We start from the raw sequence: 8369 nt of genomic DNA on the forward strand, positions 1-8369 counted from the left end.
ATCATTTTCTGTTGTTTATTTCTTTAATGCTATGTATTTATTTCCTTTTCTTAATTATAGTTATTTGTTGTTTGTATGCTATTCATTCTTCTTGGTTACTTGAGTTTAATAAAAACATTACTTAAATAAAAATTGTCTACCAGTGCCAAGGAATAAACACATTCTGACTATTATTATTCATTTTTTCTTTGAAGCAAGAAAAATGTTCAACCTTAGTTCACCAACAATCCTCAGTCCTCCCCATCCTACTCTTATAAGTGTAATCCAGTTTTATGGAATTAGTTTAATATTAAAATATTTTAACATATACATATTTTCCAAAAATGATTTTTTGCTTTCTGTATTTTATTTTAAATCATAATCATAACAGGCATTATACTTTACTTCTTTATTACTATGAAATTTCCTTCTTGAGTTCTGGATTTTCATTAATTTCTTAAAGATAAATGTTTGTCCCATTGGTTGAAACTGCCCATTGATAAGATCCCCTGCAGGCAATGACAGTTCCCAGAAAGCTAACTGTACCTTCAACTCTTTTCCATCCAGAAAGCGTCATGGGAGCATAAATTATTTTAATAACGCCAGAATGATTATAGGCTACTATGTTTTTTTTGAACCTTCGAATTATATATACCGTGCTATATCTAATTATAGTGTTTTCATTAAGTTCGTCTAAAGTTGGGTAACCAATTTTGATTAATTGCATCTTTGTTCTCTCTTTCCCTTCTTCCTTCTCTCTGTCCTCTGTCTCCCTCTTCTCTCTCTCTCCTTTCTCTCCCCCATAAACTTCACCCTTTGTCTCTCCAATTTATCTATTTCCTTCATAATTTGAATTTCTAATATTTGTTCTTTATAAGAAACCAAAGAAAAATTTGTTTTATTTTCTTCAGCCAATAACAGTTCTAGTCCCCTAAATGGAAGTAATTATTTTTCTGCTTCACTGTCTTTCTTATTTCTGCCATCTCTACGTTAATGTTTGCCTCTGTGTCACCATTTTCTTTTATTTTGGCTGTCTTCTATTGTTTCATAGAAATCACTCTTATTTGCATCCTTTTCTTAAGAAATCAGGCAGATATATTTTTTTCTGACTCTATTAGAAGGTCTTTTTAAAGGTTGTGCTCTTCTGATTCTATCTAGAGTTGTCACTTAGCGCATGTATTAGGTGGCTGAAAGCCTTTAATATTGCTCACTTTCTCAGCAATGCTAACTACTTCCTCCTCCTTAGAAGAAAACCTCAGAATCATTTGGATGGGACTACATTTTACTTTAAAGCTGACACCTAACAGATTTCTATGTAATACAAATGTTCTAGGGAATTTTTGTATTTTCCTGCTCTGTCAGGTTATCTGACTTAACTAAGGGAGTTAGATAGACTTTTTCTTTGAATAGGTTAGACACTAGTGTTAAAAAACACACACGGGGGCTTGCCAGGTGGCATAGTGGTTAAGTTTGCGTGCTCCGCTTCAGTGGCCTGGAGTTCGCTGGTTCAGATCCCGGGCGCGGACCTACACACCGCTCATCAAGCCATGCTGTCGCGGGCTCCCACGTACAAAATAGAGGAAGATTGACATAGATGTTAGCTCAGCGACAATCTTCCTCACACACACACACGAAAAACAAAACAAACAAAACACACACATGTCCCCAAAACACATCACCCCAATGTGCTTCCTGTTCGCTGTTCCCCTGCTTGAAGGTTGGGGGTGGGGAATAAAATAGAAATGTTTCTTTCTCTGTTTTCTAGCTACTGTCAAGACTGTGTTCACACAACGTTATCTTTGGATCATAGCTACCAATTTTTCTTGTCAATAAAGTGAATTTTTTTAAAATTAGGTTTAGAAGATGGGGATGAATAAAGCAGAAAAGTTAAGAATATTAATGCTTAATTCGAGAATGTGCTCTTTACTCCCTCCTCATCAATTAGAGAGAAATATAATGTAAAGCCTTTGCTAACCTCTTCAGCAAGGTACTGTGGTATAGTAAAGAGCACAAAAATTAGAATAAAAGAGATTTGGATTCTAGATTTGGCTCTGAATATATTTGCTGTTTGCCTTTGGGTCAATACCTAACCTTGATGACCTTCAGTTTACTTTTTGTCTCTCTCATAGAACTGTGAATTTTTATACTAGAAAATTATGTAAGTTCTTAGCAGAGTACTGAACACTCAATTAATCTTAGCTGTTATTAGCTGACACTGGTTGTGTAATGCTGTGCATCTTTGTGCATATTTTAATGGAACATTTGAAGAAGACTTGATACATATGCCTAATGGATCACCATTTTAAGAGAGGAGTTAGGAGTCATGTATAATGACGTGCTTTAATTTATTGCAATGTTATAATGCTGCATTGTGGTCAAGTGAAATAATTTTACAAGAGATCAAATAAATTCAGTCAAGTATAAGTACATGAGTCAAATTGTCTCCTTAAAGTGGGGAGTGAATAAATGTGACCTATTCCTAACAAGCTTATATAAACACTGACTTTCATAAATAAGTATTTACACTGGAATTATCATTCCGTTTCCACTAATGAGTTAACAAGAGGAAATAAATATGGAAGATCCAAAAATTATAAATACATATCCTATTCCACCGCCAGCATTTTGTGAGTATATGTGTGTGTGTGTGCTGTTATATACATATATGTGGATGGCAAACACATCTAGGGTATACAGTGGGGGAAAGCCGAGAAACAGTTGTAAACATGTTTAGGTTTTTGAAAATGAGGGTTACTGAGAGGAATTAGTTAAAATATATGTTGTTTATCAAGAGGAAAACAACAGGGAATGCTCCAACTCAAGCATAGCTCAGCATACTTCAAGCCTTCATGGACACATTTAACGTGAAGACAAGATGTGAAACCATGTTCTGTGCACCTTGTATCTGTAGAGGTTTTATTTCTGCAATTGGGTAAATCAGCTGTGATTATTATAGTCTATTGCTATATTTGCCAGAGTGGACGTAGGACTGGATTATAATGGAATTTGTTTCTTCCAAGCCTTGTGATTGAAATCCCGGTAGCTGTCTCCAGATACATACTGTGCTGCTTCAGATTGTTGACAAAGAAGCCTTGTGAGTTGGATCTTTATCACAATTAGTGATACATGTCAAGTATGGTAATAATTCAATTACTTATTTTTATTTTTTTACGGAAAGTTAACTCTTTATTAAAGTGACTTTAAAGTGTATGTATATGTCTGTATGTATGCATATATGTGTATGTGCATAGTAATATATACTAGCTTAAGTCTAGATATTAAGAACATATAGAAGTCCCAGGGTAAAAACATTCACGAGTCTTACCTCTGGTCCTGGTCCCAGAGCCTGTAAAGGTGAACCCACTGGGCCTGGTTGGAGAGAGGAGGAAAGTTTGTTTTAAAAGGAACTGTCTGAACAATCATAAGGATTTCTGAACGTGGGACAGGGACGAAAAATCACTTGTCGAAAAATCAGTTGTATTTTTTTTCCAGATCTGAAGAAAGAACAAGGCACATATAATGGAAACCAACTCTTAGAGGACGTCAAAAAGGTTTGGGGCCTTCGGTGGTTCAAACGGTTAGGTACGCGTGCTCTGCTTCAGTGGCCCAGGGTTCACATGTTCGGATCCCAGGCGTGCACCAACGCACTGCTTGTCACCTCATGCTGTGGTGGCATCCCATATAAAGTGGAGGAAGATGGGCACGGATGTTAGCCCAGGGCCAGTCTTCCTCGGCAAAAAAAACAAAAAAAATAAAGAGGAGGATCGGCATCAGATGTTAGTTCAGGGCTGATCTTCCTCACAAAAAAAAAAAAGGGAAAGTTCAAGTCATTATTATACAACTTAGCTGTTCAAATTAGCATATAATCATTTCAGTCTTTCTAAATAAAGTTTTATTTTAACCTTCAAAAGAGAGAACATATTGAAGGAGTATGGTGTAGTATTATTCCATCTCTTTATTCCATATCTACACTCCAACTACCTACACACAATATATTTTCCTAGTTTATCTCACAATTTTATGATATCCAAGTACCCGTGATACTATTTCAGTTTAGTTTGAATGTATTTCCATAAAATAAGTTTTTCGAATGTTCGAACCAATCCATATCTTATGAGAATTAATGCCAAATACTCATTTCCTGCATGCACAATAACTCTGGATTTTCAAGCAATTTTTCACTTTTGCTTAAAAAGATATGAGAATCAAGGAGATGGTTACTAAGTTAAGTATCTTTGAATCTCTTAATGAAATTAATGACACAAATTGCTCTAAAATTGATTATAAAAGTCACTCCAGTGATGTAAATTGTAAAGAAGAGACTAGCTTCAGGTTAGAGAAATAATGCTTTATCATGTCTTTTGAGAAAGATGAAACCACTAATAAAATGCTAGAAGGAAAAGTCACAGGCACAGGTGGGGACCCTAAGGGCAGTGAAAGAGCCAATTATGTGGCTCTTAAAGATGTTTCTTCATGGGGATTATTGATGACAATAACTCTCAGTTATATACTGATTTCTGGCATGTCTATCTCTTTAGTCCTGCAGCCAGGAAAGGGAATGGTTTACATTATAATTATCATGATGACAGATGGAAGTGAAAAAACAGGTTCCTAACAACTTCTAGGGGGAAAATTCCTTTTTACGTGGTGATCGTGAGTGTGCACTTTTTCTGTATCCTCAGCTGTCACTCATAGCCAAAGCAAGGAAATAAACAAACTCAATATAGCACTGGTATAGACAGAAATCAATGAGGCTACCTCACATCCGGCAATTTTGTCAGTACCCCACCTGAGAAAAACCAGTTGTTTTCAAAATGCTAATCCACAACCCAACTGTTGGGCACGAAATCAAAAACAAATGGCCAAAGGAGTTGTGATCCAAAGAAAATCTCTGGAGAATGTATATTTCACTAACCATGCCTTGGCATCCTTCTGTTATTTAGTAAAAAAATGTTGTCAAAATAATCCAATTTCTAGGAAATCCCTTAATAAGAAATTGAAAAATTAAGTTACACAGCCCCAAAATTTACATTAATACTCATAATATCTGTATTAAACATATTAAATGAAACCAAACATTTAACCCAATTGTGGACTCCTTCACCATTTCCTTGGTGGATAGTAACGATTCTGAAAAAGAAAAAATGGTTTCAATCAATGAATGGATAAGTTTGTTTTCTAGTTGCTTTCTTTTTTCTTTTTTTAGTTTTTATTACTATTACAACATAAGTAAATTGTTAGGTTCTTCGGTTGTTCATAAAAGTCAAACTAAAAGCGTAAGCTAGCAAGGAGACAATCCTTCCCCCGTGCCCAGACACGCACACAATTAATGAGTAAATCAGCGGAGGTAATCCTTATTCCATCTCCACCATATTGTCTTTCACTTGGCAAGAATGTTATGAGATCAGACTCAAGAAAAGCTACAACTGTGTTTCTTATTATTCTCAGTTTGAGTTTGCAGAAGATGTTGGGCAGAGGTGTGCTATCGTAGTGGAAATGACAGAGGGCTTAGGAATATCATGGTGGGGAAGAGGGGACTTAACTGACTGTGAATCAGACAGTTTTATGGTTATGTTTTGGCTTCTTCCTACTTCATTTGAGAGTTACTTAAAACACCTGAACTTCAATCTAATAAATTCTAAATTAGGGGTAACAATGAGGCTGATAATCCTTACCTTATTGGATTGTGAGAAGTAACTGAGACTGTGCCCATTAAGTACCTAGTGTAGAATGTGCCCCTCAGAAATGGGGCAATTCTTACTGTTGTGACTGTGGTTGGTTTTTATTTGTTGTTGCTAGAACACCTGTGTAAGTTCCAGATCTGCTGTTTCCTAGATGAATGAAATTGTACATGTCAGAAAACCTGATTTTTCTCTTTCCTCTTTTCTAAAATAATAATCACATCATCTGGCTTACCAAAGAATCTCAATATAAATGAGATTTTAACTTTAAAATCTATATAAACAGGTATGTTTACTTCTATCATTATTATTATATGATTGAGCTAATATAGTTAAACTAAATTTAAGACTGTGATTCTAAAGTCCAACATCAGCTTCATTCATTCATTCATTCATTTAAAAGACAGTGTTGAGCACCTACTCTGTGCTGGCTTTGATCTTGGTGCACTGATCTCATAGATCTTACAGTCCTTGAAGGAGTAACAGGTACTAAAGAAGTGAAAAAATGCATAAACAAGATAATGTCAAACAATTTTAAATCCCGTGGAGAAAGTAAAGTAGGGTGATGTAATACTGGAGTGGGGGGTACGTTAGCTGGAGAAGATGACATTTGAGCCGAGAACCGAATGTCCAAAAGCAGCGGGTCGTGCAAACATTAGATGAATATTTTTCCAGAGAGATCAGCAAGGATACGACCCTAAAGAAAATTAGGTTTGGCCCTTTGCAGGACAGAAAGTGCACAGAATGCATTGTAGTCAGCTGGTAGAATAGTGGATGGAGATGAATTCTGAGACAGAAGCAGTGATCTAGCCATGTGGGGCCTTGAAAGTTAATATAGGGTTTGGATTTTAGTCTACATGTTATGGGAAGCTCTTGGAGAATACAATGTAAGGGAAAATATCAGCTAATTTATAGTTTTAAATGGGCACTATAATTTGAGCATAGAGAATGTATAACATAGAGTGTAGAGAATGGATTAAAAGGGGCCCAGAGTATAAGCTGGGAGGTCCAATTATATTATTCATCACAGACAGAATAAGAACAGTGAAGGAATAGTGAAGTAGATTGTAAAGTAGTGTAGAGATCCAATCAATATTATTCAGCATAGACAGAGTAAGAAGGTAGTTAATAGAAGTGATAGCAAAGGGGCCAGCCTGGTGGCATAATGGTTAAGTTCCCGAGCTCTGCCTCAGCGGCTGGGTGTTTGCAGGTTTGGGTCCCAGACATGGACCTACACACTGCTTCCAAGCCTTGCTGTGGCAGGCGTCCCACATATAAAGTAGAGGAAGATGGGCATGGAGGTTAGCCAGGACCAATCTTCCTCAGCAAAAAAAAAGAAGTGGTAGTGAAGATAGTGAAGGAGCAATTAGCGGAAGAGAAGGCCACGTATCCAGGTTGGCAAGTTAATGTTGATCCCTATTTTCCTTTAGAGATAAATAGCAGGAAAACGTAGAATATTGTTAGAAAGATAATTATTACCCATTTAAGTCTGGATCTCACATTTGTTTAAAACAAAATGATGTATCCATTTATATTCCTATTAAGAATTAGTTATTTGACTTTAATTTGCTTAAAGCAAAATATGTGTTCTGGCATTTGAGGCTTGCTTACCAGAAAAACTGCAGGGTGACTTTTTGGTTTTTGTTTTGTTTTTTAATAGAGCAACTCTTGCCCCATCACCCATCTCCATCCAAGTATGAGTGCTGTAATAATAGAAGTCAGGATCTAGGGCCTCTGACACTAACTCTAAAAGGAGCTGACCACAGTATGGCATTCCAGACAAGTGATAGAATCAAAGGATATTAAAGTTGGAGGAGACTTTAGAAATCACATTCTCAGATTATTTAACAGATGGGGAAATAGAAGCTTAGGAAGATAAAATGACTAGACCGAGAATATATTGCTCCCCAAAGGATTTTGAATCCATGTCACCTGACTCCCAGATCACATTGTACACTGAAAACCGAAGTTCACATTCACCAGAGTTTAGCAGCTATCATCATAAAAGCCAGTTTGCCACTATGAATTTCTACTTTTACTTAGTTGAAAGTGACTATATCTTACTATCCTTCCCGTTTTATTTGTTTGGCTCCCCAGAAGAAGAGACATAGACAAATATTTGAGTTCATGCGGTTTATTTGGATCCCACTCAGCAGTGGGAGAGTGAGTCGAAGAACAGAAAGAAGCCAATCATGGGTGCTCTGTTTGTCAAGCAAGTTTCAATCGTGGGCAACTGAGGCTCAGTCTCCCTCCCGGCTGAACTCTTAGAAACAGTAAAGAATATGCCTCTGAGTTACCCCACCTTCCTTAGGGGCAGGGAAGCTGAGGTATTGATCCTCCAATTCTCAACCATCAACTGTCATTGGCTGACAGCTGCTTCTGGGCATATTTCTAGTACTTCCAGCCTCCCTCTTAAAGAAGGAAAGCAAAGATGGAGAGTTGCAGGTTATGCTATAATATACCAAAGGCACGGGCTGGGATTATCAGAGCTGAGGGTGAATGGGAGGCATGTGCACAATTAGCTATTCCAGCTAATCATTACAGTAAAATGATGTGTTTAAACCTCATCCATTGCTTTTTTATTTGTTTTCTTCAGGAAGTTCAATCAGGGGTTCTAGAAATAAACAATTGTATTATCTGGTTTCTTTTATACACATATTTGAATAAAAAGTGGAGCTTTAGATATTTAGAAGCCAAAGTAAATGGTAA

General features: G+C 36.6%; 1 non-coding gene across 1 annotated transcript; it reads left to right on the forward strand.

Moving 5' to 3' along the window:
- The first annotated feature begins 3274 nt into the window (after positions 1-3274).
- LOC131394146 (small nucleolar RNA SNORD22) lies at positions 3275-3399 on the forward strand. The gene has a single exon (XR_009216079.1). It is a non-coding gene; the product is annotated as a small nucleolar RNA SNORD22 (small nucleolar RNA).
- Positions 3400-8369: the final 4970 nt, after the last annotated feature.

The sequence above is a fragment of the Diceros bicornis genome, chromosome 29 (assembly GCF_020826845.1).
Source record: "Diceros bicornis minor isolate mBicDic1 chromosome 29, mDicBic1.mat.cur, whole genome shotgun sequence".
NCBI lineage: Eukaryota > Metazoa > Chordata > Mammalia > Perissodactyla > Rhinocerotidae > Diceros > Diceros bicornis.